Genomic DNA, 27937 nt, shown 5'->3' on the forward strand with positions numbered 1-27937 from the left:
TGGAACCAATAACTCTCTACTCAAGCCACAGCTAGCTGGAGTGCCACCAGGCCCACCGGGCCGTCTCCTGTACCTGTGCCTTTTCCCACATTGTTTTCTCTGCCCAGAAGGCAGGCTCTTGGATTTGTACACAGCAGCTAGGCTTCCTCTACAGAGCCTTCTCTGAAGGGAAGCACAGTCAGCCAAAACTTCCTGATGTGCTCTGAAACGCCTAGAACATACTCCTCTGTTGCACTTACACTCCTCCTCTCCTTCCCAATCTTGTAACTAGGTGCCCACGCTAGAACCCACAGACTCAACTTCATCTCCTTGCACTTCCTCGTGGCCCATGTGGACTTTCCTCTTCTTCCTTCTGCCCCACGTCTACCGTCACAGTTTAGAACCTCGTTATCTCCTATCTGGACTCAGGCTGCAGCCTCCTCAGGTCTCTCTGCCTCTCCCACCCCACCCCCAACCATTCCCCACACTGCTGTGGAGTTAAACCTCCAGCAGCCCTCCTAGTACCGCTAGAGTCAAAACCCTGTATTAAGTCCCTTCATAAACTGGCCCCAACCTACATTCTCTAATTTCTCCCAACCACTTCCACTTCCAGGAAGACGAAATAGATGTACTTTTCCCTATTCCACCTGCTATGTGCAACTAAAGCCCCTGGACGTTATATGTAAAACAAACATAAGAAGTCTCTGACAGGCAGAGTAAAGAAGGCAGACCAGTCGGCGACCTCAGGACCCCAGAAAGGACACTGTGGTGAGTTCCCTGCACTTTCTTTTTGCCTCACGCACCCCTGAAGAGCCGGCAACCTGGAAATGCCAATGGGCACAGACAAAAAAAGTCCCAACGAAAGCTTGCTCCCTCCAACAAGACAGAAAACTTTCAGATAATAACAACTCTGCTTGAGCCAAACACCACAGAAAATCTCCTGCCCCACCCACACCCATACCAGCAAAGGGCAAAGCCCTACAGCTGACAATATACTTAATGGTGAAAGACTGAATGCTTCCCCCCTAAGATCAGGAACAGACAGTGATGTCCACTCTCACCACCCTTCCTTATTCAGCAGGGAACTGGAAGTCCTCGCTGGCACAAGAGGCAACAAAAGGAAATAAACAAAATACAGATTGAAAAGAGAGAAAGAAAACGATCTCTATTTACAGATGATATGACTGTCTCGGTAGAAAATCCTGAGGAATATACAAAACAAACAAACAAAAATGCCTAGGACTAATTAGTGGGTTTAGCAAGGATGCAGAGTACACGATAAATGTAAAAAAGCAATTGTATTTCTATATGCTAGCAATGAACATGTGGACACTGAAATTAAAAATACAGTATCATTCACTATCTCTAAAAAAATAAATACTTAGGTATAAATATAATTTTTTCCAACAAATCTTTCTGTGTCCTAGCCACATGAGTCTACCTTTGTCTTGAGGGCAGGAATAGTCTATTTGTTTTGCTCTCCAGTGAAACCAAAATACCTACCCATTGCCCAGTACCTAGTAGGCATGCAGTATTTATTGCCACAGATCATACCCTGCTCTGTTTAACACTGACTTTCTTACCTTCTATGCTCCTAGTGAGATCACCGTCTGTTAAAAAGTTTCATCTAGTTTCTGCCTTGGCAGGACATGACTGCTAAGGCAGAACCAGGGAAAGTGTTTCTGCTCCCACTTCCAAATACGCTTACGTTCTTTCATGAGAGACAGCAGGGATTGGAAGTGGCCTCTGCAGGTATCTCTCAGCCACCCAGAGGGGATATTGAGCCCCTTCCACATCAGTCCAAGGGGCCCCAAGACTTGGCCCGAACCCCCCAGAGAATGACGTGAGGCCACTGCCATTGTTGTGCCATCCGCGCTCTGTGGTGGGGGGGCTACAAATGCCCTCCCTCTCTGAAAGTGCAGTTATGAATGAGAATTGCCAGTCTGTGCCGAAGAAAGTACTGTGGAGAAAAGGCTGTGGGAGATAGGTCAGGGCCCAGACGGCATTCAGACATCTTTTTCCAAAAACTTTCTTCCTCTTCTTACTTCTGAGAGTAGAAAGTGAGACTAATAGTCATTAAGCAAAAGCCAAAACCTCAGAACAATCCTGATTCCTCTCTCACACTCCACTACCCATCCCACAGCAAAACCTGCTGTTTCACTTCTATTACGGATCTTAAATGCAACCACTTCTTACCATCTCTACCCTGTTCCAGCACTCGGGACCTGGCTGTTCTCGTCCCTGGATAACTCCAATAGACTCCAAGGGACTCCCTGGGCCCTCCTTCCTCCCTCAGTCTATTCTCAATACAATAGCAAGAGTAATCCTGTAAAGATATAACTCAGATCATGTCTTTCCTCTTTCAAAACTCTGAAATGTCCCTGGCTCTCTTCATCAATCACAATGCAACCAAGTCCTGACAATGAACCCCATGGCCTGGCCACCATTACTACTCTGCCCCACCTTCTACCACTCTCCTCCTCACCTTCTCCTCACTCCACTCCAGCCACCCTAGCCACCTTGCTGTTCCTATCGCCTAATGCTCTTCCAGTTAAACACATGACTCACTTCTTCATCTCAGTCACTATGGCATACATGATGCTATGAGTTCACCAAAACCCATTACCTTTTTCTTGTGGGCACATGGCTAGACTACATTTCCCAACCTCCCTTGCAATTAGGAACAAACGTGTGACTGAAGTCTGGCCATTGGGTAGGAGAGATGCATGCTTCTTCCACACAGGCCCATAAAAACTTCCTTACAAAACTTTCTCTCTTGTCCTTCCTTCATCCTCCAACTAAATGGAAAGAAATACGAGGGCCATAAAGAGGGCAGCGCCACAAGATAGGAGGGTGGGTCCCTCAATAATCACAAGTAAGTATGACTGCTAACCAGGGGCAGCCACACTTAAATTTTTCTGTGCAAGAAATAAAGTTATCTTGGGTCGATAAACTGAGATTTGGGGGTTTGTTTGCTGCTTAACCTAATAATTTTGTCTCCTTGGTGAGGGCTTCTTTGTCTGCTCTGTTTAAAATCCTCCCAACACTTCTTAGCTGATCTCCTTGTTTTATTTTTCTCCATAGTCCTTATTACTATGTAGCACAATGTATATTTTATTATTTTTTCTCTATCTCCCCAAATTCAAATGAAAGTTAAGGCAAAAATGTTTGCTTTTTTCCCCCCCTTTGCTGTATCCCCTTAGTCTAGAACAGTGTGTGGCACATTGTAAACAATTGTTCATTGCTGAATGAATGAACACACGAATGAATGGAGTACCTGGGCTCCAAGGTCAGAAAGGCTGGATTGAAGCCCGGCCCTGCCATTTACTAGCTGTGTGACATGGGGCAAGTTACCCTACCTCATTAAGGCTCATTTGCCTTATCTGTAAAATGGGGGAAGTAATAGTACCTTCTTTATAGAGCCTGGGACTAATTAAGATCATGCACCGAAGTCCCTTAGCACAGTACCGGCTGACAGCTCAGACTCCATAAACGCTAACTGCTCTTGCTATCAACTGAAGGCCAGAGGACAAGGCTGGTGTCAGGCCCTAGCAAGGTAGGGCCACATTTCAGAGAGGAAGGAGCTGAATAGGTATGTACACGCACAAACTCTTCTGGAAGAAACTGTGGCAAACACCTCGGTAGTGAGATTCAACAGCTGCCTACAAGTTCTCAGTAAATTGCCACCGATTAGAAAAACACGACAACTGGTGTCAGGGGTGATGAAAAGTGTGGGCCCGCTTTGCAGAAAAGTGCTGCTGTGGAGAGAGCACTACCCCAATGATGAGAGATCACTTTGAGCCTTTTAAGAAACAATTTTCACAGCAAAGCTCGAGACAAGAGAGGCGTCTTGCATCATGGGAACAAGGTAATAAGGCTATGAAAATGGAACTCAAATAAACCACACACAGAGCCCACATGGGCCCAATTTTCCAGGAAAAGTAGCGATTGCCACGGCGTTCAGATGAGGGAGTCACTTGTGCCTCAGCATAGAAAACAGCTTTCAAAAATCATTAGGCTGCAGAAAAACCACTGGGTTTGCCAAATTAGCAGTGCCAGCTCTCACCTGCCCCTCTCTGTCATGCTCGCCTCTTCCTACTGATAAAAGGACACAGGCAATGATACCCAATGCCCGTGCCTCCTTTGCCATCTTTAAAATACAGAATCCTCCTGGAACGAACAGCAGTGCAGTCAGGAGCCGAGGCAGCAGCTTCTTGTGTCTACTGCCCGGCTGCCCCTCTCCAAAGGCCCTCCTGGCCTTCTCCTTGACTCAGACCTGCCCTCAGTCTCAACTCCTGGAACTGCCTGCAGCGCTGAACCTGTTGACAAACTCCCTCCCTGAAACTCTTTCTTCCTGTAGCCGCTCAGGACTCTTAACAAACTCCCCCATCCCCATCTCTGCAATCCCTCTCCTCTCCATCTCTGGACCCTCTTCCACCTCCGCACCCCTACATGTTGGTACTATAAGCCTCTAAAATACCATGTCTGCCTACACTTCTCATTCTAGTGCCTGTTGTTCCCCTATATCAGAGGCAGGATAGCTTTGTGGTTAGAAACAGAGACTCTGAGGCCAGACCAACTGGATCTAATCTTAGCTCTATGGCAGTGTGATCTCGGGCAGTGAATTCATTGCTTCATGTCTATTTCTTCATCTGTAAAATGGAAACAATGATAGTACCTGGCTGGATCCCTGGAGGGATTGAATGAGTGTATACACAGAGCTCCCAGCGCCATGCCTGGCACACAGGGCTACCCTGTGACCACTATTACATGCGCCATGGCTTCAGCTAAACCCCAAACATACCCCCATGTCCTTCTGTGTCCATGTCCTCTACTCAGACATTTTACCTTTGCCGGGAATGTCCAGCCTCCATCTCAGCCAGTCCTTTAAAAGCTGCTGACAAAAGCAACTGCTCCGTAACACCTTTCTAGATTCCCCTGCCAGAGTTGCCCGATGAGATGGAATTCCTACCTTTTCTAACAAGGAGGGGCTGACCACTCCCAGTTCATGAGCTCCCAGAAACAAGGATGTATTGGGTTTCTGCTTCCCAAATTTTTCTTCCCTGCAACCTTATACACTGTAAAGGCTCAGTAAATGTTTGCTGGATTAAGCTAAAATGCAAAACCTAGAACATGGGTCCACATATCAACCAGAGACTGAAACAAGAATAACAACAGATTAGCAGGAAAGAGGAAGCCTTTCCCGGCACCCCAAAGTCAACACAGATTTCAGGCTCAAAAGAGCACTGCGGACCAAGTCAGAGAGTGATGTTTGTTTGTCGGTTTAACTTTGGTTGTTTCCTGATGATCAACAAAAAGCAAATTCCCATAGCAAGTTTGCAACCTGCTTCCACTACTGAAAACACTTCCCTACAAGCTCACTCTGGCTTAGGGAGACATGTTTTTTCCTAAGAAATTCTATTTAATTATCCTTGTTTCAGGGCCTTTCTTAAAAACATCCTTAAGAAGGGATCAGTTGTTATTTTATTATGTTATTATTTTAATCAAAGCATCAAAGATAGGGATACAATTTGAGCAGGTAGATTACTCCTGAAGTAATCCTGAAGCTCGCCTCCACACCTAGCAACAAACAAGTCATGCATTACTTGTAAATACACAGCCTTTCACCTACATCTAATTTCACATTACTGGTACTTTGCTTCTTCATTCATGGAAAACACAACTAAGACGTTCCTGGCATTTAAAGTAAAATGTTAATATAGCCTCATAACATTCTTCTTGAAAAAAGAAATTCTGATTCTCTATCTAATCTTGGGCCATTGCCATTAGCTAGATAAACGCCAACCTAATGAAATGATTCTGTAACACACAAAGATGGCTTAATGCAGCATTAGCTGAAAGAGCAAAAATTAGAAGCAATCTAAATGCCCCCATTACAAGCTCCTGGCTCACTGAAGACACTCCCTTGGTAGAATATTATGCAGCCATCTTAAATGAGCGTAATGAAAACTAGCGAGCCACGTGGAAAAAGGCTGAGGCCATAATCTTAAGAGTAACGGATGCAGGAGTGTAGGGAAATGTTCGCCATCAAGGTTGTCCTAGCTGAACAGGTTAGGCCCAGGGTTTGAAGTCAGATGCAAGGAAAGGTAGAAATCTTAAGAGGAAATCTCAGTAAAAAGGGCCCGAGAGGATGGCAGCGGGCACAGGCAGCTCAGAACCATTGGCACGGAGCAGGAGCCCTGTTCAGCAGTGCAGCATGGGAGACGGGAAAGGCACCACCAAGCCAAGGTCATTTCAGGAATTCCATCCCAAAGCAGACAAGGGGAAGGGGAAGAGAACCCTCCTGAATTCTGCAGAATGTGTCAGTCCCTGGGTGAGTAAACAATTTTCAAAACCCCTAAGACACACCACGTCAAGCCTTGCCCTTTCCATAGTGTGGCCACCGGGCTGTTGCCCGACAGCTCAGTCCCTCCCAAGCATCCGAGGCCGATCCTGACCCAAGGCAGGAGGGATTTAAGGGTCTCTAGCCGAGAACACAGGGATTTAGTGTGCTTGCTGCGAACCTGGCAGATAAAGAAAGTGAACCCTAAGAGAACAAGCATGTTGGCCAAGGCCACACAGAGAGTTACTGGCCAAGCTGACAGTGGAATCTGAGTTTGCCTGTCTCTAGGCTTAAAGCTCTTTTGTAAAGCAACCTAGTACAAGACTGACTGATGAGTCGGACCGCTTGGCCTGCACACAGTGTAGGAGTCCAACTGAAGCCAGAGAAACAGTGGCTTATGAATAGGTGAGCCCAGCCAGAGCAGCGTAGGAAAATCCCAGTACGCCAGGACACCAACAGTTGCCGCCAAAGAGAAAAAGCCTCCTCCCGTACCCCAGTCCATGCCAAAGCCCCACCTGTAACTCCTCAGTCCCATTCACTTGGTTAGTTCAGCCAAAGATCTGATGCCCTGGGGGTGCCAACGCTGGCATGGCCTCTGGCACTGCTGTGCCACCTGTGGGTCCCACAAGACAACTCCATTTCTGGACAGGAGTCAAATGACTCCAAAGCTTCTCCCCACATCCCGTTCCCCTTGACCCTACCCCCGCCCCATCAGAATCCCCATTCTAGACACCCCGCCAAATACAAGAGGCCAAACTGATTGCCTTGGCATTTAAGGTCCTCCCTCACATGACCCAAAGCACCTATCTAATCATGTCTCCCAAAGCACTCCCCCCGTCCCCAGATTGTCACCTCCAGAAGCCTCCTCCCCCACCCGAAATCCCCTAAGAGCCAACTCAAGCTTTCTCTCACTCTCCCGGTCGTCCCCCAAACACACTGGTGTTGCTCACCTGTCTCCACTGAATGACCCCCAACCTCTTGAAGCCTGAGCAGCCAAAGGACCAGACTGAGATGTGGAACAAGCAGATCACTCAGATGCTATCATCCAAAGAACTACGCACAGGAGGGCCTCTTCTCTCCAAAATTTGCTCTAAATATAACATTAGTTACTCCATCATTTAAGTGCTTGCCGAACCCTCCCTCGTGCCCCCTTGGGAAGGGCGTGCAAACATTAGGCAGTGAAGCTGGAGCCAACACTACTAGTAAGGGTCCTGATGGATTTGAGAGCTCTTCCCACCTGCACTGGCTGCCTGCAGTGACCACTTCCTGAGCCCCTACTATGTGTCAACCGGAGGGCACAGGGCACTTAAGACACAAATCTGAACAAGCCCTGCAAAAATCTGGACTCAAACAGGGAAAAGAGTAAGACAGGCCCCACTAATGTGGTATGATAAATGCCATTCAGAGAGTGAAGGCCCAGAGGGAAGAGCAGCAAGGAGCAGAGGTATCGTGATTCAATTCAACCCAAGAAGGGGCTGGGCAAGGGCTCACAGAAAGCTAAGTTGGAGCTGCTCCCTTGAAGGGTAATCAACAACAATAAAATAATGGCAGCCAGCATTACTGGGTGCTTATTGTGTGCTAAGCATTGTATCAAACACTTCACTTGCTTTATTGCAAACTCATTCATTCATTCATTCATTCATTCATTCATTCATTCATTATCAAGCCCTGACTATTTGTCTGGCACTGTTTTAGGCACTGGGGATAGGGCAGTGAAAAAAATAAATACTAGTCTCTGCCCGCATAGCTCGCATTCTATTGAGAAAAGACAGATAATAAGCCAAATAAATTGTAGAATATGCTAGACAGCAATGAGTGCTAAAAGGAAAGATAAAGCAGAAAAAGGAAATGGGGAACATGTGGCAGGACAGCGGGCTGGGTAGTACAATTTTAAACAGGGTGACACTTGAAAAAAGAGCTGAAGAAGGTGAGGGAACGAGCCATACAGATACCTGGGGGAAGAGCATTCGAGGCAGGGGAGCAGTCAGGGGAAAGAGCTTGAACCGGAAGCATGCCTGACATCTTTGAAGCACAGCAAGGATTCCGATGTGGCCGGAGTGGCGTGAGAGGGACATGCCGGATCAGTGCACACAGCCGCACAAGCTGCGCCCTGCAGAACCCGGGGGCGCCACTCACATGCTCCGCAGTGAGCTACGCGGAACCCCGTGTGCTCAACTGTGCAGCAGGCCCTGGGGTTGGAGATGAAGTCAGAGAACTACGGGGAGGCCTTGTGCACCACACTAAGGATTTGGCCTTTCCTCTGAGTGAGACAGGAAGCTACTGTCTAGAGGGTTCGAAGCCAGAGGCAAGACCTGATCTGACCCCACCCCTCTTCACAGTCTCACTGGGCAGAGAGCACACGGTAGCGGGGCAATGTTGGAAGCAGGAGACCGCTGCAGAGGCTACCGCAATCATCACACACAACTAGATATCGGATTATCCTCACAGTCTACTGAGGGAAGTTCAATGATCACTGACTGTTTCATAGTGATTGAGACTCAAGAGAGAGCTGGTAACTTGCCCAAGAAGACAAGGAACAGGACACATGGCCAGGTCCTAGATCTGCCAGAGAAGTCTAACATAAAAGGAGACTCAACAAGGATGCCTAGGGAAATCACTTCCCTCTGCGCAACTCCACACTTTTCTGGGGAGTCGAAAGCCTAGCAGACAGCCATGTGTAAAGATCCTGCAAGAGCTGGTCATCAGGAGTTTCCCGAAGAGCAACAGCACAGAAAAATAGTCTCAATATATGCAAAGGCCAGACTCAGCCACAGGAAAAGGACCAGGGGTGGTCAGGTGATGAGGAGGTAGGCAGAGGTTAATTAAAACTAGTTTCCTGAAGGTAACAGCCCAATATCCCACTGGAGTGACATTGACAGGCTGGTCCTCACTGAAGGCTGAAAACAAGGGAGAAAATACAGGCTTGCCTTCAGACAAAGCTGCAGCATGCACGAATATGCACTGCTACGAGCAAATTGGCTCATCACTCTTTAGGAAAGATGGACATGTACCTGGGGCACTTCAGAGATGGCAGATGACTAAGAGAGCCAGCCCTGAACTCACGCCCTCAGCTTTTGCTTTCTCTGCCTGTAGGCCCTGCCTGTCTAAATAGGGAAAGCAGCTCAGCTTTACCAAGAGGTCTCCTTGATTTCATCCCTTCCCAACGGAAAATACTGGGGATATCCAAGGAGTCACGCCTTGGAATCATCCCAACTCTGGACCTCCTGCTCCATGACAAGTGGGCGTATGTAACCACCTCCGGGGCCATTTTTACAACCTGTTACTGTTAGCAGGACAGCAGAGGCCAGGTGTGCCTTGCTCATCCCTGTGCCCCCAGCCAGCATTTAGAACAGTGGCTGCCAAACTGCAGGATCTCCACAGACAAATGCATGGCTCAGGGGCTGCCTGGCTTCAAACACCAAGCAGTCCTCTCCAAGAGCCATGCTTGAGCCTGCCGTGCCCAGTGCCTCCCCCAGCTTCTCAGCCAGCTCAGTGCCCCTGCCCCTTCCCTGTAGTCCTGACCTCATGTCTTCACGGCGTCCCAGGAGCACTGCTCAGGCCACTCACCTGAGCAATGACAAGGAGCAAAGGGAAGCTGCCATAGGGGAAAGAATAACAATCAGCTCTCTTCAGGCTATACAAATAATGGTGGGAAGAAGCCACAACCAAATCTACAAAGTCATGAACAGATAGATGGGATGTGAACTGAGATCACCAGAAAGGGAAGGGGCCTGAGAGAGCAAAGGACAGGATCACCCAATCCCAGGATAATAGTCAGAGGTACCTGAGGGACACAGAGTATAGGAAGGATGAAGGAAAAAACAGTCACACGGTGAGTGGGAAACCTGCAAGATTCATTATCTTCAGTGACTGTAATAAGGCTGGTCAAGTTCTAGGAGGAGAGTTACTAGGACATCTTTCCTGACATATTATAAACCCTTAGCCTTCTCTGTTGATTTCCAGAAGAAAAGCATCCTCCTTATAACAAGATTTTTAATGCCTCAGTCAGAAAATAATCTAGATAGGTCTGAGTTAACATGAAAGTTTACAGCCCAGACCAGGTTGCCAAAAATAAAGATTCTTGATGTGGCTGGAGAGTATTAATTTGTGGGACTAATTTTTAACTGAACTTTTATGATTATATAAGTAATACATGCTCATTGTTAAAAACTAGGAAACCACAGAGAAGGACATGAGGATAAAAATCACCTCTAATTGCCTGAGATGAGAACCTCTGTTAACATTTTGGTGCATTTCCCTCCTTCTACGGATGAGAGTTTCACAAAGTCAAGTGCATACTGTGAATATAATTTCAATCCCTGCTTTTTCCCAGTGAAGTCCATTTAAAAATACTCCACTGAGTTCCAAGAAAGAAGCTTACCTTTAATGAATAAACAAATTAAATAAGAAAATGAATAAAAGAAACCCTTCATGAAGTAAGGGGAAAAAAGCCAAAACACTGATTATTCCACTGAACCCCCATTTTCCCAGCAAAAATAAAATCCCTAATGCTACAATAAAAATGGCCCATAGATAGAAACATGAAGGTCATCTTTTTAACCACTTACTATATCGTATTTTCAATAGTTATTGTTTTGAACAAGCCATACATTTTTTCCAAATCAACAGAAGAATTTTATAACTGCATCTGATTATTTTGAAGCAAGAAATCAAGTTTCGGTGGCCTTGGGAAGCCTCCTTTTCCAATCTGCAGCTGGACCAAACTATTTTAAAATGATCAGTTCACATTCATGGACCATGACATCCAAATGCAAGTCCTATCTCAGTTTTGTTGTATTCTGTCACCTAACAGTGGAGTAAGCAAATGAATTTGCCAAGGACATACTATGTGTCATGTGCCACCCGGTTACAAGCTGTCCTGGTATCTGTCCGCACCCTGGTGGGGTACCTGGTTTTACATGTAGGCCCAAAGCCTTGGCCAGTGAAGAGCAGAAGAACCTTTCTGCCTACCAGAGAAGACTGTCCAGGATTAAGATCTCCTTAGCACAATGAATTTCCCCACCTCTCATAATATTTCATACTTCATTCAACAAATATGTCCATGCCATGCATTGGGCTGGGTGCTGGCGACACAAAGGTTAATAACACAGATGCTGGCCCATTTCCGTGCAAACTGCAGCCCCCATCCATTACCCTCACATTAAGCCTGGGAGACTAGAAAGCGCATCACCGTTATCCCCATATTCTAGATGATAAAACATGCTCATTGGAGTATGTTGCTCCAGTTATGAAGTGGAAGGGCCAGACTCAAACCTAGGTCTTCTAACTGCTACTCCACACTGCTCTTTCTACTGTACCACTCACACTGATGAGTTTCCTCTCACTGACAACTGAAGTCTTCTAGATTATTTATATTCCCTCCGGCACCTGGGTTCTACCTGACTGCCTAGTTTCAGAGCAATGAGCTGCCCTGACCTCTAGACGGCTGAATATGCCCTGATTTCTGTGTGCCTGGACTCAGATGCCTTCCTAGCTATCCTGGCACCAGCTTCAAACTTTATTTACTCCCTCCCATTTGTACCATGATGTAGCAGACTTCTAACTTCCCCCCAAAGTTCTTCTCCTCTTCATCCTTTAGAAACAGAAATTCTGCTGGACTCGTAGCCTCTCAACTAAAGATGTCTCCCAGACTCCTTTGCAGCTAAATGTAGCCAAGGACTAAATTCTGGCCACTAGGATAAAAGAATGTTCTACTTCCAGGTCCAGCTCTTAAAACGACTGCATGTGTGACACTGATCCTTTCCCCTGGGAGATGGTAAAAAAAAAAAAACCAAAGCTTCCACTTTCAATCACCAAGGGGAAGCCACGTATTGAAGAAAGAAAGCCCAGATGACTATCTACTCTATACTGGACAGGAGAGAGAAATGAGCTTACATCTGGCTTCCAACCATTGTGTCTGCAGATCTCTTTATAATAGAGGAACTTGCTCTGTATCATAACAAATACAAGAAGCTTCAGTGAGACCAGTTCTATATTCTCCTAGTAAAGCCTTTGTCACCAATGAAATACTCTAAAGGCAATGTTCAAAACTATATAAGAAGATTGGGGTAGAGGGGTTATCACTTTGTGAGGGGTATAAATGTCTAACTATCACATTGTTTTGTACACCAGAAACTAAAAAAAAAAAAAAAAAAAAAAAGATACAAGAAAATGTTTGATTCAGTTTTGTTTCATGGAAAACTTTTTAAAAAATGAAACCAGGACCCCAAAGATGATTTATGTTCAGGTCAGAGGAAACATGGAGAGGGCCCAGAAAAGCAAATCAGCCTCCTGCAGTAACAGGAAGGGAGACAGTTCTAAGTATAATAATAAACATGACCAGTCCTCTCTCCTACAGCAGTTCACTCCATTCCTAGAAAAGGAGCCGAGTGCTAAAATGATGTGACCAAGGCTAATTTCTCCATGGAAACAATGTGATAATAGGAGCTTCTGTTCCTAACCAAGGACTCCATGGCCAACTTTGTAAAGGAATTATATAAACTCCATGTTTTATCATCTATTAAAGCCATGGGCCTTTTAAAGCTGGGAGGGCTGCTGATCCAATAATATCCCACAATGGAGCTATGTATATTCTGAACAATATAAAGGAAGTCCAAGCAATGAAACCCAACACAACAACCAATCATGTGACTTTTTATTTATTCTGATTAGATAACAGCGTATAGCACAAAATACTTCACTTAATAATGCCTACTGACTTCTAAATACAGTAAATCAGAACATTTAAGAACATCTTCAATAACGAATGCAAAGAGGAAGAGAGTTGAAGTTAAGTCAGAAAAGTAGGGATAAAGTCCTGGCTTTGCCACTGACTAGGTTTGAGACAATAGCTTAAACTAGCTCGGTATTTCCCAGCCCTCCTCACTTGTCTTTATAACACCTCTTTTCATAGAGTTATGGTGAAGACTGCACAAGACAATGCAGTAAAAACTGCTTTATAAATCACACACGGAGGCAAACGGTGTTACCAGGTTTATGACATCTGGAAAGACTGTTGTGGGGAGATTTTGATGAGCACCAACGTGAAAACGAGCAGCCTATAAGCTACGCAGCCGATTTTTGAAAAACTGACCCACAGCAATTTCTTTTGCGGTCCTTTTTTTCTCTCTTTATAATCCCCCATGTACATCAGCCGGCAAGAGTTAGTCAATCTGCTGCATTCATCATTGGCATCCATTTGCTCATGAACTACAGAGCAGCTGGCGAGAGCTGCTATATGTCAGCCACAGGCTGTGAAGAAGGCAGAGCCGCAGTGAGCTGAGACCACTGTGTGGCAACATGTCTATCAACCAAAAATGCCTTCCAAAGCCCCACTGTGCTTTCAGAAACCTCAAAACCAGGGACGAGGCATTTCAGAGTGCCAGGACAGGGAGGAAGCAGATTAGAGCTGTTACGAGTGCAGGCTCTGAGTGAGACTGCCTTGGGTTTGAATCCCAGGTTTTCCATTCACTGTATGTCATGGGAGGCACCTCGAGGTCTCCCTTTGCCTGGAAAGTGGGACTGATGGTGCCCACCCCACAGGGCGATGGTGAAGATTAAACGGTACTTAGCACAGTTCTCGGTAGGTGGTGAATTCTCAAAAGTTAGCTACCGTAATTAATAATAAAATAATAATAAACAGATACATCATGCAATACTAACAAAAATTGAGATTTGGCAAATCTTCCATCCTTCACAGCAAGATTTTGCTACAGGCTTTGTAACCAGGGATTACCTGGATGGCATACTGTCTCACCCAGTAATCCCAGAGGCTAGTCAAGGTTCTTCTGGATTTCTGCCTAATGCCCCAGGACAGGTGAACGTCCAAGAACGCCCAACTGGCCAGCTGGCTAGATCCTGACACTCATTTTTCTGATTCACAGCTGCCCATCATTATCCTGAGAAGTGTGTGCAGAGGAGAATGATTAACTTGGATATCTGTGTCTAACTTTTCCATCTATGCCAGGGCTGTGGCTCCCCATCTCTAAGGATGAAATATACCATCACCTTTAAAATATGGCCCTACCCAGCAAAATGAGGCCCGTCAGCACCTGGCTGGTGGACAGCGCCACATTCCTCCACACACCCCGGAGGCAGGGAACTTCCTTCTACATCCCCCAAGCTACCCCCGTAAGGCCAGTACACCTTTCACTATTTAAAACCAGAAGCAGCTCCCTACAACCAGGGAGCAATTTTACAGGTTTCAAAACCTTTCCTTACCTCACTCTAGCATCAGAACTGTAGTGTAACGGGGGAACAAGAATTGTTATACCAGTTCCATAGATAAGGAATCAGCCAGTTTGAGACATTAAGTCATTTGGCTTAGGCTATCTGTTGCTTAAGTGGCAGAAGCAGCTTAGAACGCAGGTTAATCTAGTTCTCAATCAAGTGCTCATTCCCCAAAATGTGGGTATTTGTCTTTAAACCTTCGACTTTCATTAATGGGGCTTTGCTTCTGGGGAATTAATTAACTAAGGTATCGCGGTCACAGTACAGTGCAGATTCACATACGTGAAATCCACTCACGCAGGCAGATGTTCCCTGCACTCTAGAAATCTAAAGGGTGACTGCAAACAGGCATGCCGATAAACATAATTGACAATTAATTCCCCGCTCTGGCTGCCTCTCATCCTGTCGGAATTACGCTAGCAGCCTCTGTCAGGTCTCTGCCGCACTTAGTGCCTGTGCGCTCCAATCCAACTGGAAGACTGACATGGACTAAGGCTTCAGGGAGAATTATCTGACATCCCTAACAGAAGAATCATACTAAAACAAACGCAGTGCTGCTCCACTGCCTACCAGTCTCTCCCTCACTATGTAAACTTTGATTTGCCACTGGACCTCACTGACTTTCTTCATCTGCAGAAGGAAGGAGTGGGCTTATAGCGCCTGTCCACTTCCAGCACGTGACTCCCAAACCCCCAAACAAGCCCAAATCCTGCCTGTGGAGGATCCTAAGAGGCAACAGAGTCCACTGGTCAAGGGCCTCCAGGGCCTGGTGTTTAAACCTGAATCTGCCGCTTATCAGCTGTGTGACCTTAGGCAGGTTACTGGCTCACTCGGTGCCTCAACTTCCTCACCTCTAAGATGAGGCTAATAATAAAACCTACTTCATGGGGTTCGTAGGAAGTAAATGAGATAATACATGTGAATGCTAAGAACATCATAAGAACTCCATATTAGCAATTATTATCATCTGAAATGACATGTTTGGGGTTTAGGCCTTCAATGATTTTCCAAACTTAAATTCCCCCCGTTCTTTAAGAACCCTCCAATCTAGGCAAGTGTATATCCCTGAATACAAACTGGTCATTCACACCTGTATGCTATTATAATTGTGTCATGCTGCCACCCATCTACTCCCTGGAAATACTTGTGTTACCCTTGCCTGTGAATCTAAATCCTCCTTATCTTTAAAGGTCTAGATTAAACCTCATCACCTCCATGAAGCCGCCTTCCTACCATGATAACTCACAAAGCTCTCTCTGGTCTCTACACTGTTGTAGGACTTAGAGTCTAGACCACTTTACTGGCATCGTACATGGCCTTGATTATCTTCTACTGGTAGATGAAACTGCAGGCTCCTTGGCTACAACAACTATTTCTGCTCTTCCTCTGGGTCTAGTATGGTGCCTGGTACATGGCCCTTCAGATAGTTGTTGACTGAATAAATAAATGTGTAGTACTATGCCTAAAGAAATATGCAATAAGTTTTCTTTAAGTTGATGTGGCTCAGCTATTGATTGACTGTACTTTGAAGCCAATTAAAGATAACATAAAGATGCATATTAGCAGAGCAAGGACAACCATGGCCAGTTAATTCCTGGTCATCAATAAAAGATACTGATTTCTCAAGAATAAGAAAAACACGGGTGCCAAAAGGAAATGGTGACCTAAACTCCAAAGTCCCTTGTGAGACCAAGCTCATGAGCCTGTACTATTAGAGAGGGAAAGAGAGTTGAGGTTTTCCCAAGCTGAATTCAGTCATTCAACAACTAATTATTGAGTGACTACTTTGCACAGACACTGGCTTAGTTGCTGGGGACACAGCAGAGAACAAATCAGACAGAATTCCTGCTCCTATTCCAGCATCTAAGGAGGAAGGCTAGGCATAATGCCCCTTCTAGCTCTAAAGTATAATGCACAGAGTAACAACTTTTTGCACCAACTCCTTGCTTCAAGCAAGGAATACAGAGAAAAATAATAGAATGTACCACATTCATAACTCACCAAACAGAGGCAGTGCTGAAACTGCTCTGTCACTCCCAATGAGGCTCCCCTCACTGTATATCTACTGGGGAAGTTCACAACATAGCATTCTGTACCCTAAGTCATTTGAACTCTAAGCCCATAACACCCTAAGTCCCAGTTGAGCTCAACCACTAGTGACATTTAAATATCAAACCTCTCAAATAGCAAATCTGGCACATGATGCCAAAAAGAAAACTCAGATGTGGGAAAGGAGGAAGGGAGGGGTGGTAGTGAGTTAAAGAATCAGGTAGTTTTCACCACTGCAAAACCTGAGGCTCTTTTCTCCTTGGGCGCAGAAACCTCTTCTATCATCTGAAGTCTTTAAAAAAATTTTTTTTCTATTCCAGCAGGATGCTGAAAATAGCTTTGCATTTAACATTTAAAACTGTTTTGATCCCACACTCTTTCAGCTCTGCTCTCTCCTGCATACTCATTCCATTCCCTAAGGGCACTTATAAGTATATTTCATAAGCAACAAAACATAGTCACCATTTTTATCCCTAAGAGTTAAAAAGGAAAAGAATGATTTATATAATTATACAGAAGATAAGTTGGCTAAGAACACAGGACTCTTATCTGGACCAAAAGTTCTAGGACAAATTTTCTTTCAATTCATCAAGAAAGATAGCAGATCAAAATGAAGGTTCATACTGAATGCGTAACTGTTGAGCACTGTCCATGGGAAATTCCTGAGTTCCTCGTTATTTGTGAGCCATCTACTTTTTCGAAACTGGAGGTAGCCTTTTGAAGGCAGGCTTGAACAATGAAGCATATGTGTGTTTTCCTGCCATGGTGAGAAAACAAGATTTTACAGCCAAGAAGGACCTGAGAAATCAAAGTTCAATGACAGCAACTTACTCCAAGTTACTCAGCCAGTCTGTGGCTCACCTTCCAGGGCTGAGTGCCCCCTCTCCATCCACTGTCTCATTTATAATACATGAAACAAAATCTTGAAGGCACGAAGGTAAAAATCCCTTTTATAAAACTTTTTGATTGGAAAAATAGTAGGAGACGTGACAAAGGTAAATAGGTCCCATTAATGAGAAAAGTAAATGACCTATAATGCGATATAGATAAGGGGGTCTAGCTTCAGAAAGCTTAGTTAATTCCTGGGAATGCTTTAGTACTAAACAGTGTGGTTTCAGCTATAGTGGCACTAAATGGCTTTGTGGGCTTGCCTGAGAACTAAACCACCATTTAGTTCACTTTCGCTTTTCTATAGAAAAATATATCCCAAATTTCCATCAACTGCCTTCCCAATGAACTTTTGGGACAAAACCTGTTTTTAAGGTGGCTGTGCATGTAAAACAGAATTCTGGGGTCTGAAGCTCTGCACTAAACATAATTAAAACAGTTATCGTTGGTGAGACATGCTATGAGAAAGCCCTTCACACAATGTGTTTATATGTAATATAATGTCTTATTAAAACCCTCTGAGCAGAGTATAGTAAACTGCTATTTGTATCATACGTAACTAAGAGCAAGTGCTCCAATTCTGTACGTGAGTATTTACAGGGCCCTTCCAGCACTGGGCTAAGGGTTACAAGGAGGATAAAACATCTGTACACAAGGAAATCATAATCCAGCTACACCGGCCTTTTACTTTCCTCAAAAACAACCCAGTTACTTCCAACCTCAGGGCTTTTGCACTTGTTGCCTCTTCCTGGGATACTTTCCCCCAGGTCTTCCTGCAGTTGAGCTCAAGTGTTCTCTCTCCAGAGAGGCCTCCCTGGAGAATCTAGCTAAAGCAACCTCCTCCCCACCATTCCTCATCATTATTGTTTTACTCTCCTTGATTGCTTTGCTAGCATCTATTACCACCAGAAGGTAACAGGTTTAACTGTTTATTGTCTGTCTTTTCCTCCGGGGACACTGTTTTGGTCAGGGCTCTATCTTCAGAGCTGTGCACACAGAAGGCATCCAATAAACTTCACTGAATGGGATGAGTAGAGTTGGAGAGTGGGGAGTGAACACAAGATAATTATTTATGAAACAATTTTTTAAAAATGAAAGAGCTGGCCATCCTGATTAGATACAATATGATAATTTGCCAAATATGAAGTACCAATACTTCTGAATGAATGTCTGGCAATCAAAAGTAAAAAGAGAGGGGCGAGGGAGGACAAGGGGGGGAGAGAACGTGCACGCGTGAAGGGGGCAAATGTCATTAGAGGAAGCTTCCAAAGCAGTGAGATTCAAGGCAGGCTGCAGCAAAAAACAGAGCATCTCAGGTCAAGGGAAGGACTTGAGCAAAAACATGCATCAGGAGAAAAAGTATGGCATGCGGTGGCCCAGGCACGGCAGGGAAGAGACAAGCAGAGATGGCTGGCTCAGTCTGAGAATGGTGGTGGGAGCAGGGTGGCAGGGCTGGCGAGGAGGAACAGGGTCAGACTCCAGAGAGCCTGGAGACTGGATACAGGGCCGTCAACCATATGCCGGGGGAACAGGGCTGTTCTTGGAAGGCAAAGATAGCCACATCGTGTGGGAAGGATTAAAGGAAATAGAGGGTAGAATAGAAAACGGGTTAGAAGATGACCTGGGTGGTCTAAGCAGGGGGGGGCAAAAAGAGCTTCTTCCCTCTGCTTAGACAAGAGAGAGACATAAGTAAGCAAGATGTCAAGGCATTTTTCCCCTTAAAAAAAGGTAACTTCCAGAATATCTCACCATAGCATTCCATGGCAGATTCAGGGCAACTTCCCATATATCCTGTACTTGGAGCACTCACCAAGGACAACAGAAGTTCAGAAAGATAGCTCTGAGGGCAGGGCATGTCTTTCCATGCCTTCCAAGTCCAAGATTAATTATATTCAGTATAGCGTGTGTTTATTATCTTTTTCTTCTTTCGGGGGGGAGTGGTATCTTATTTCCCTGTACAGTATATATTTGAATATTATATAACATACTTTTATGTAACAGGTTCTTGACATAAAACAATGTTTTCTTCACTATCTAAATGTATTTGGGGAACAACTGGCATTAAATTGTGTGTGTGTGTGTGTCCCCAAGGCTGTGGACATCTTTAGAATAAGGAGCTGGGGAGAGGAGGAAAAAGGTGGACACTAGGGAAGAAGGTCTCTTCCCCAGTAAGGAGCTCTGCAGAAGGCTCCGAAGGGGGCAGGGGGTAATGAGCTCTCACTGCACACAAGGAGCTGCCTGGGGATGGGTTGGATGAGCCAAACATGAGGCCTGCTTGTGTAGGAGCAATGCTGCAGAAAGCCGGGAGTAAGCAAGAGAGACTGAAAAGCACAACAAGATGTGAGAACAATGCTCACCAGCCCTTGTGACCGCTGCTCAAGTGATGGCCAAACACGCATCCCTGGTGCCCTACTGCTGAGGACTTCAGTCATGCTTAAAAGGATGTGCGCATCACCTGTCACCTGTCAACAGGAAGACCGGTCACCGATCACTGAGGGCCTAGTAGGCTCCTGGCTGGGTGCTCCACACACAGGATCTAAGGCAGTGGTTCCTTCCAGGAGGTACCTGCTACAGCGCTTCCCGAGCAGACGCTGGGGTCCCCTGAGCACAAATCCGGCCCTGCCCCATTCCAGCTGGGTGGCCTGGAGCAGTTTACAGAAACGCTTCATTTGTGGATAAGTGAGGGTAATCATCGCAACCTACCTTCTGGGGGTGTTATCAGGATTAAACAAGTTGATAAACATAACATGACTGCCATAGAGAGTGTTCAGTAAATGTTAGCTGCTAGTAGCACCAGTGTTATTATTCCTATTTTGTAGATGAGGTAAATCAGAAGCTAACTAATTTGCCCAGGTCACACATTTCAAACTAGTGGTTGAAGGCATCAATACACGTAAATGTTTTACTCAGTATACGTGCAAAATCCAATGGGTAGAGTATTAACCAGAATGTTAAATTAGGCAGCCCATCCACCCCCTTCTTTAACCAGTGGATAAACAAGAATTTACACTATTTAAAAGAACAGAACGTACTAACGTAAGAAGCACTTGCCATCCTATGCCAGCACTCAACATCCCCTGAAACAAAGATGACTAAAGCTTCTCCCATTCCCTCTCTTGGATGTTAAGATGTAACAAACTCAAACCCTCTTCCCATGCAGACCTCGTTACTCGTGACCATATCCACTCGTGCCCCCATTGCATCCCTCATCTCATGTCCCCACCTCTCCACAGGTGTATCCCCCTTCCCTCCACCTACCTAGTGCCCGAGTGCCTTTGCCATTCCATCTCCTCCTCCAGACTGTGGACACGAGAAATCTGCAGCATGGAATGGGCCAAGGGCTGATGCAGGGACTGGGCAGCCCTTCAGTTTGACTGGGCTGTGTGCACACAGCAAGGCCTGGTAGCCAGGTGGGTTGGATGTAGAGAGGCAAGAGGGAGCAGCAATACAGACAGCTAACATTCACTGAGTGCTGACTGTGTGCTACGAATAACTTCACGTATCGGTAATGTACGAACTCATTTAGTCCACACCACAACTCTCTGAGATAAGGATTACAGTGATCCCAGTCTCCAGACGAGGACACCAAGACATACAGAGCAAAGCAACTTGAGCACAAGTCATAACACTGGTAAGGCACAATTAGGATATGCAATCTGGCTCCAAAGGCTACACTCTTAACCACCCCCAAACTGCCTCTCAGGACAGTTTGGGGGTCAGGCGGACAAGTACCAGGGGGTTTGGAGGATGAAATGAGACAGCACTTGCAAGCAGTTTACAATGTAGAACTCCAAGGCCACGAATGCCTGCTACAGGCTGCTGTTAATGTGAACAGTGGACCTGCTAGCAGCGGAAGCGGGAGAGACAGATCAGGACTGAAAATGGAACCGGGGGTGAGGGGGATGATGAAGAGCGGAGGTCGGGACAGACACCTGCCTCCAGGGTATGCAGGAAGAGAATCCAAAAGCATTATGACCCAAAGGCTGAGGAAGGAGGGGATTTCAAGAAGGAAGGAAAGAAAGGTGGGGTAAAAGCTGCAAAGGAGACAAGAACAACCATTTTGGACTAAAAATGGGACTCTAGAATTCAACTTATAGTTTCTGGAGCTCTCTGAGAAAAAAATATAAAGAAAGGAGGAAGACAGAAAAGCCAGAGGGGAGGGGCTAAGGATGGAGCAGATGAGAGAGTAGAGGTGAATGTTCACAGTTCTGTGAGAGGCTGCTGAGCAGGGAGGAGAGAGAGACCCCTACAGACTCAGGGGGACCAAGTGCAGACCCGTGAAAGCTGCCTGCTGCACAGCAGGCCTCCCCCAGGTCTGGCTCTCCCCCTTCCATTCTTACTCTCCTAAATCAGGACAAAGGTTTTTCTGGGGTTGGTGCAGAGGCTGAGGACAAACAATACAAAGGACAGTCTAGTGACAGGACGCTGGCCGCGGTGGGAGAGAAGACAGCAGGCACTGAGGGAGGGCTTCCTGTGTGCCAGGCATTTTACATGCATCATCTCTCTGGATTCTCATACAGACCCCACGAGGCAGGCACTGTCACTACAGCACAGAGAAGAAGCCTGTGGTGGGAGGCGACAAGCACTTGTCCACAGCCACAGAGCCAGAACCCAAGTCCTAGGTCCCGCTATCAGACTCCGGGCTCCCAACCAAAGTGAGGGTTCAAGAAGAGGGAGCAGAGGAGATCCACTAGCTTTTTCTGAACTGGGAGGAGAGGAGACATGAGGGAAAGAGACAGGACATTTTGAGCAGCAAGAAAGAGATACTGAAGGAAGTTTAAGTCAGACTAGGTCTTTTTTCAAGAGAGAGGAGAAAAAGCCAGGGTGATGTTCGGGGTAAGTCCAGGTATTGTGATAAAGTGGCAATGAGAAAAAGGACGGTAGAGAAGGGTGACATGCCTGTACTTCTGGGCTCTTAAGTAAACCTAAGGTCTACAGAGGAGTTTTATTACTTCCTTACAAGTGTCTACCACGACGCTAAAGATTGCCTGTAATTATAACATCGTAAGGGGCAGAAACCGTTTCTTTAATATTGATGTTCTCCCACCACAATGAGAGCTGATGATGGGATCACAAATAAAAGAAAGCTCACAGAAGGAAGGCAACCCTTATGCCAAAGATAGCTATTAAATATTTAGTTTTTACATATTCTTATGCACTTTTGTTAACATAGCCAAGTCTTTGTACAGTGCTTGTCCATCGTTTAGTACATAAACGGGGTAGAGATTGCTGGTGTGGAGGGATAAATCTGAAAGCACGGCTACTTCCTTTTCTTTCCTGTGGTAGGCAAACCTCTTTTACAAATAGCAAACTCCTGGTAGTCATCATTTTATAAATCATTTGAAATGGATTCCTTAAAACACCATCTGTTGATCTGTTTAAGTTTCCTATGAAAATAGGACGTTAGCTCAAATGTTCTGGACTTCTAGCAGGTAAATACCAACCTGAATTCAAATGTATTAAATATTTAGAGGCACAAAGAGCTTTATAGCAGAAGGAAACTTTGAGATCACCTAGTTCAACTGATTACTGTCCATGTGAAGCTAACAGAACTCAGAAAGGTTCAGCAACTTGCCCCAAGTGGCACAGCCAGAAAAGCCCAAGTCTGGGCTGGAACCAGGATGTTTTAACTCTCAGGCTAGCACTCTTGCATCACACCTGCTCTTTTCTCTCTCCCTCATTTGAAATTTTAGGGGTTGGAAAGGTACAAATTTAACTATAGTTTTAACTTATTATTATTCACGGGTTACATCTATGATCAAAACCAAAATGCCTCTACAGATCCAGCTTCGGGGGATGCAATTTCAAATCGTGCCCAGGAAATTGTAAAGCCTTCCAAATAATGTTCAACAGTGTTAAAGACTTATCAATAAAGTGAACTCAATAACAGAGAATGGATTGAAAGAGTCAATTTTGTGTTTTAAAAAATATTTTTTGAGTTGCATTGATATGGAAATCAAATTTAACAGCAGTGATATTTTTTTTTCTTGCAAGCACAGAGCATGTGATTATTCAAAACTGCTCAGGAGCAGCAATGATTATTTTAAGCTCGTGATTCAACCAGTACGTTAATTAAAAACTCCACCAACCCAAATTGACAGATCCGGGTATCAATGGGATCAGAAGAATTAAAATAATAGTTGTCACATAAAAATAGACTAAAGGGGGGAACAGCAGTAGAGCTCAGAAGGACAAATGACAAAAAGTGTTGTGGGAAATGAGATGCAGCTAATGGGCAGTCTTTATGGATTTATTTTTTTAAAAGGAAGATCCTGGAAATACAGGTACAGTCAAGAAATGATTCTTCATAAATACCGAATCTTAGTTCTGGAAGCTGGGTGATAACACTTGGCCAATAATTCCTTACTGACAAGTAACTTTGTACGCAGGGAGAAGAGACCCCAGCGCCAAAATGCCAAAACAACGCTAGCTGGCCGGGAAGGAAAAAGGGGACACGGAATGTGGTGTCAGGGGTGTCTGCCTGGCCTGCCGCCGGCCAGCACAAATTTGACAACAGACGCCAATGGCCGGTGTGGCTCTCCCTTCCCGGCGCCTGCCCTCCGGCACCTGCGTGCGCCGCGCAGCCGGCCCTCGCGACCCCGCGGGTGGCTGCCTCGCGCCCCACAAGGTCGGCATTGATTTCTCTTCTTCCACTTCTTCCTCGGAGCAAACGAAAGCTCTTTTGGCCGTCAACGCCCGGGTGTCACGAGCGGGGACCTTTTCCTTCTCTGACATCTGTCAAACCTGGTACTGGAGCCAGCCTCGCAGCGCCCTCGGCGGGGCTCCAGGGCTGCAAGGCCGGCGGCGGGCCCACACCTGGACGCCGGACGACATCCCCGCGCCGCGGAGCACCTGCCCGAATACCCTCGGGGGCTGCCCAAGACCCAGAAGGCGCGGGCCGGACCAAAGTTCGCAGGCTGGGGTCGGCCCCATCTCGGGCCAGCGATTCCCGGGTGCAGCGCCAGCCCCGAGACCCCGCCGAAGGGGAGCACAGGCTCGGACTCCCCCAGCCCGACGGAGACGCCCTCCCCGCCCCCACCCAGCCCTGCCAGCTCCCGAAAGGGAAGTGAAGGAGAGGAGGAGGAAGGGCAGAAGCGGCATCGCTCGCCCAACGCCCTTGGGGTGCAGCCGTGAAGGAGAGTCCCCTCGGGGGTCCCCGCATCTCCCGAGGATACATCCTAGGACTCGCCCTCAGCCGGTCATTGCTCCCAAAGGGCGGAGCTGTCCCTTTAAGAGGCAGCTGGCTGCTCCCCACCCTCGTCAGGTAGCGATGCCCGGGGAGGGAGGGAGGTACTCCCGCGGATACTTTCCCGGTCCCTTTAGGGGTGCCTGCGGCACCTCCGCCCGCCCTACCCTGCAGCGCTAGCCCCGTGAAGGAGGATGGGGGCGGACGGGCGCGGCGCCTTTAAGGGGCGCAGCCTCCCCACGGCCCGGGTGGGGGCAGGGAGCGGGCACGGGCCCTTTAAGGCCGGCAGCGGGCACGTCGGGCAGGGTTCCCCGGCGGCCGGGCTGCGCCCCGGGCGGCGGCAGGGTCGCCGCGCCTGCGAGGGAGCTAACGGCCCCCCACGGGGTGCTCGGGGCCGCGCCGCTGTCCGCCACCATCCCGACACTCACCGTGGCTCGCCGGGAGCGCCCGAGCCCGCGCCCCCACTTCGATCCCGCGGCGGCGGCGGCGGTGAGTCCGGCGCGGGTAAACAGGCACCTCCGTCCCTGACCTACTTTCTGCCTTCCCTAAATGTCGCACCACTAACCTACTTTCCGACCAATCCGCTCCCCGCCGGCCCAGGCCCGGCCCCCCGCCCACCAATCGCAGTGCCCAACCCCCCTTCCCCGCCCACCAATGGAGGAGCCGCGGAGCCCGGATACCTGCCTCTTCCCGCCAGCCAATCCAAGAGTCCGAAGGGAGCCAGACTAGAAGGTCGGCCCTGGCCAATCCGCGCGTGGCTCGGCGCCCTGCGGGCCAGTTAGGCGGCGGCTAGAGAGGCCGCTGGCCAATGGCGAGGCGGCGGGGGCCGGTTTACCTGCTACTTTCCCGCCACCAATCGTTTGGCACACAGAAGCGCACGCCCTGCGGAGAGGACCAATCCATGCGCTTTCCCTGGATTCCTCGCCCCTGCCGTCTCCCTTTCCCTTCAGGTCTCTCGCCCGCCTTGGCCACTGCGGCTGCAGACGCCGCGCTCCTTGCAGTCTCCCGGGATGTCCCTCTTCTCTAGGTCCCTGGCTTGCGCCTGGCTCACCGCTGTCACCTCTCCTTCCCCTCCTTTACTCGGGGCACCCTGACCCAAAGCAGCATTTCCTCACTTCCCTCCCACCGACTCCATCTAAGAAATCAATTTCAGGACAGAGCCTTCCTAAAATACCCTGGTTTGCAAAATTCCAAACGAGAGAACTCATACTTAGAATTAGAAGACTTTTCCATCCAAGTGTTCTTACGTTCTTTTCGTTGCTCTTGACCTCCAGGCGTCCCGTTGGAACTATCATTCTCGTAGTTGAAAAGAGAAGACCGAAGCCCGGAGCGATTCAATTGCATTTCCTTCCTATTGCAGGGTTTTGACCACCTACTATGTGGCAGACACCGTCCCAGAGGCCGCCGTCTCCGCTTCAAAAACTGTCCCCGGAGTGAGAAAGAAACAAATAGTTACAGAAAATAAACATTTCATAACAAGATAGAACTTGAGTCCTGAGAGGACGGAGAATCCGTCTCATTTCGGCATCTCCAGCCATTAGCAGACGCCCTTTAGCACAAAGAACTCCCAACCTGTCTAGACGTTAAACTCCCTGAATACAAAGACCGTGCCCCGTTAGCACCTCATGAGTGGGGTGGAAGGCTGGGGGCAGGAGCCTGGCACCGTGTCAGTGTGCCATAAATGGGAGTTGACTGAATGGTGAACAAATGGCAGTAAAGCACTGCTCTCGGTTCTGTGATCCGGACTAGCCCCGATGGTTCTAGAACTCTAGCCTTGTGCCTTGCACACCGACACTGCGTTTTGTGGAACCGGGCCCCATCCCCAGCACATTGCCGGGCACAGAGTGGAGTGCTTGCCCAGTAGTGCTTGTGGCCTGAGTGTTGACTGTGTTCAAGGTCAACCAACCAATTTCCTTGATAGCTTATTACTTCTAAGCTCACATGCAAGTGGAATCCTACTGCTGTTTACTTTGTCTCTGCCCTGATGTCATAAGGAGACCACTCTATGTAAGTGGGATTTTAGCGATGCTCTTGTCAAGATACTGTAGACAAGATGAAGAAATACAGGCCTGGATTTTAGTATAATTAATTGGACGTATACCTGGTTAAAAAACCATAACTTAAAGATACTGATGAATGAATCCATGTTGACCAGAAGGAAGGGAGAAGAGAATCAACGTCTGTGCAGAATCTACTCTATGCTAAATGCATTCCCTGCATTTTCTTTAACCCTTACAGCCCCATTTTATAGATGAGGAAACTGAAACTCAGAGTTTAACCAGCTGGCCCAAGGTCAAACAGTAAGTAGGTGGCAAAGCCATAATTCAAATCAGATTTATTTGACTTCAAAAGCTTCATACCACACCACTTACCATCAGGATAACAGAAGGTTCTCTCCAGGGCCCAGATGTCAGGACTTTTATCAGTGCTTTGAATGGAACCCCAGAGGATTTGTATCACATTTCCAGATGACACAAAGCTATGAGGGGAAGAAACACCATTACACTATACATATAAGCCAAATGCAATGTTGAAGCAATAGGCTGAGTCTAACAGGGATAATTGTGGGGTTCCCACCCTGGGACACGAAGTACTGAAAGGTAGGCTGGGGGCAGAGGTATCATAACAGTTGCATGTAAGAACAAGACTAAAGGGTCTTAGGTGACAATCCAATCTGAGTGCTCAGTGAAGTATGACTGCCCAAATATGTGAATGCTGTCTTAGGCTGAATTGATAGAAGTGAGATATATAAAGCAAGATTGGTATTACACTGCTGCCCAGTGCTGGTCATTACATACATGGAATATTGTCTCCAATTAAAGCTTAGCAAAGAGAAATTTTCTACATGCACAGAGAAGGGGACCAGAATGTAAAGAGACTGGAAATTATGTCATATTAGGAAAGATTAAAGGAAGCAGAAGCTTTTGTCCCAAAGGGTACAAGGTAACTTTCTTCACATATTTGAAGAGCTGTCAAATAAAAGAGAAATTAGACTTATTCTTCAGGGCTCTGAGGGGTGGAAAGGGGACGTGTGGGTATAAACTCTAGAATGAATAAATATGAAGAATTTTCTAACAACTAGAGCCTCCTCTGCCTTGATAAGTTGAGTTTCTTGTCAAAGTATCTAAGTAAGAACTGGATGACTATGTGGTAGGAGTGGGGTTGGAATAGGTGTCCATTTAGGACTGCCCCTCTGAGATGAGGCAAGTTCTATCCTCTCATCTTTGTTTTCCTTTTTTAAAGTTTATCACCCTGCCTTTTTC

The 27937-nt window shown here is 46.8% G+C and overlaps 1 protein-coding gene across 8 annotated transcripts in view; it reads right to left on the minus strand.

The window, feature by feature from the left end:
• Window positions 1–25262, minus strand: part of BMAL1 (basic helix-loop-helix ARNT like 1) — a gene marked incomplete at its 5' end in the record, with an annotated part of 98406 nt that extends 73144 nt beyond the window's left edge. For 5 of the 8 annotated variants that reach the window (XM_081063965.1, XM_081063960.1, XM_081063962.1 and 2 more), the window contains one exon: window positions 25103–25239. Of the gene's footprint in view, window positions 1–25102 lie in introns of all 8 variants that reach the window. The other 3 variants (XM_081063966.1, XM_081063963.1, XM_081063961.1) reach the window with 3 other exon arrangements.
• Between the last annotated feature and the right edge of the window lie 2675 nt (window positions 25263–27937).

Source organism: Rhinolophus hipposideros (genome assembly GCF_964194185.1).
Source record: "Rhinolophus hipposideros genome assembly, chromosome: 10".
NCBI classification, from domain to species: domain Eukaryota; kingdom Metazoa; phylum Chordata; class Mammalia; order Chiroptera; family Rhinolophidae; genus Rhinolophus; species Rhinolophus hipposideros.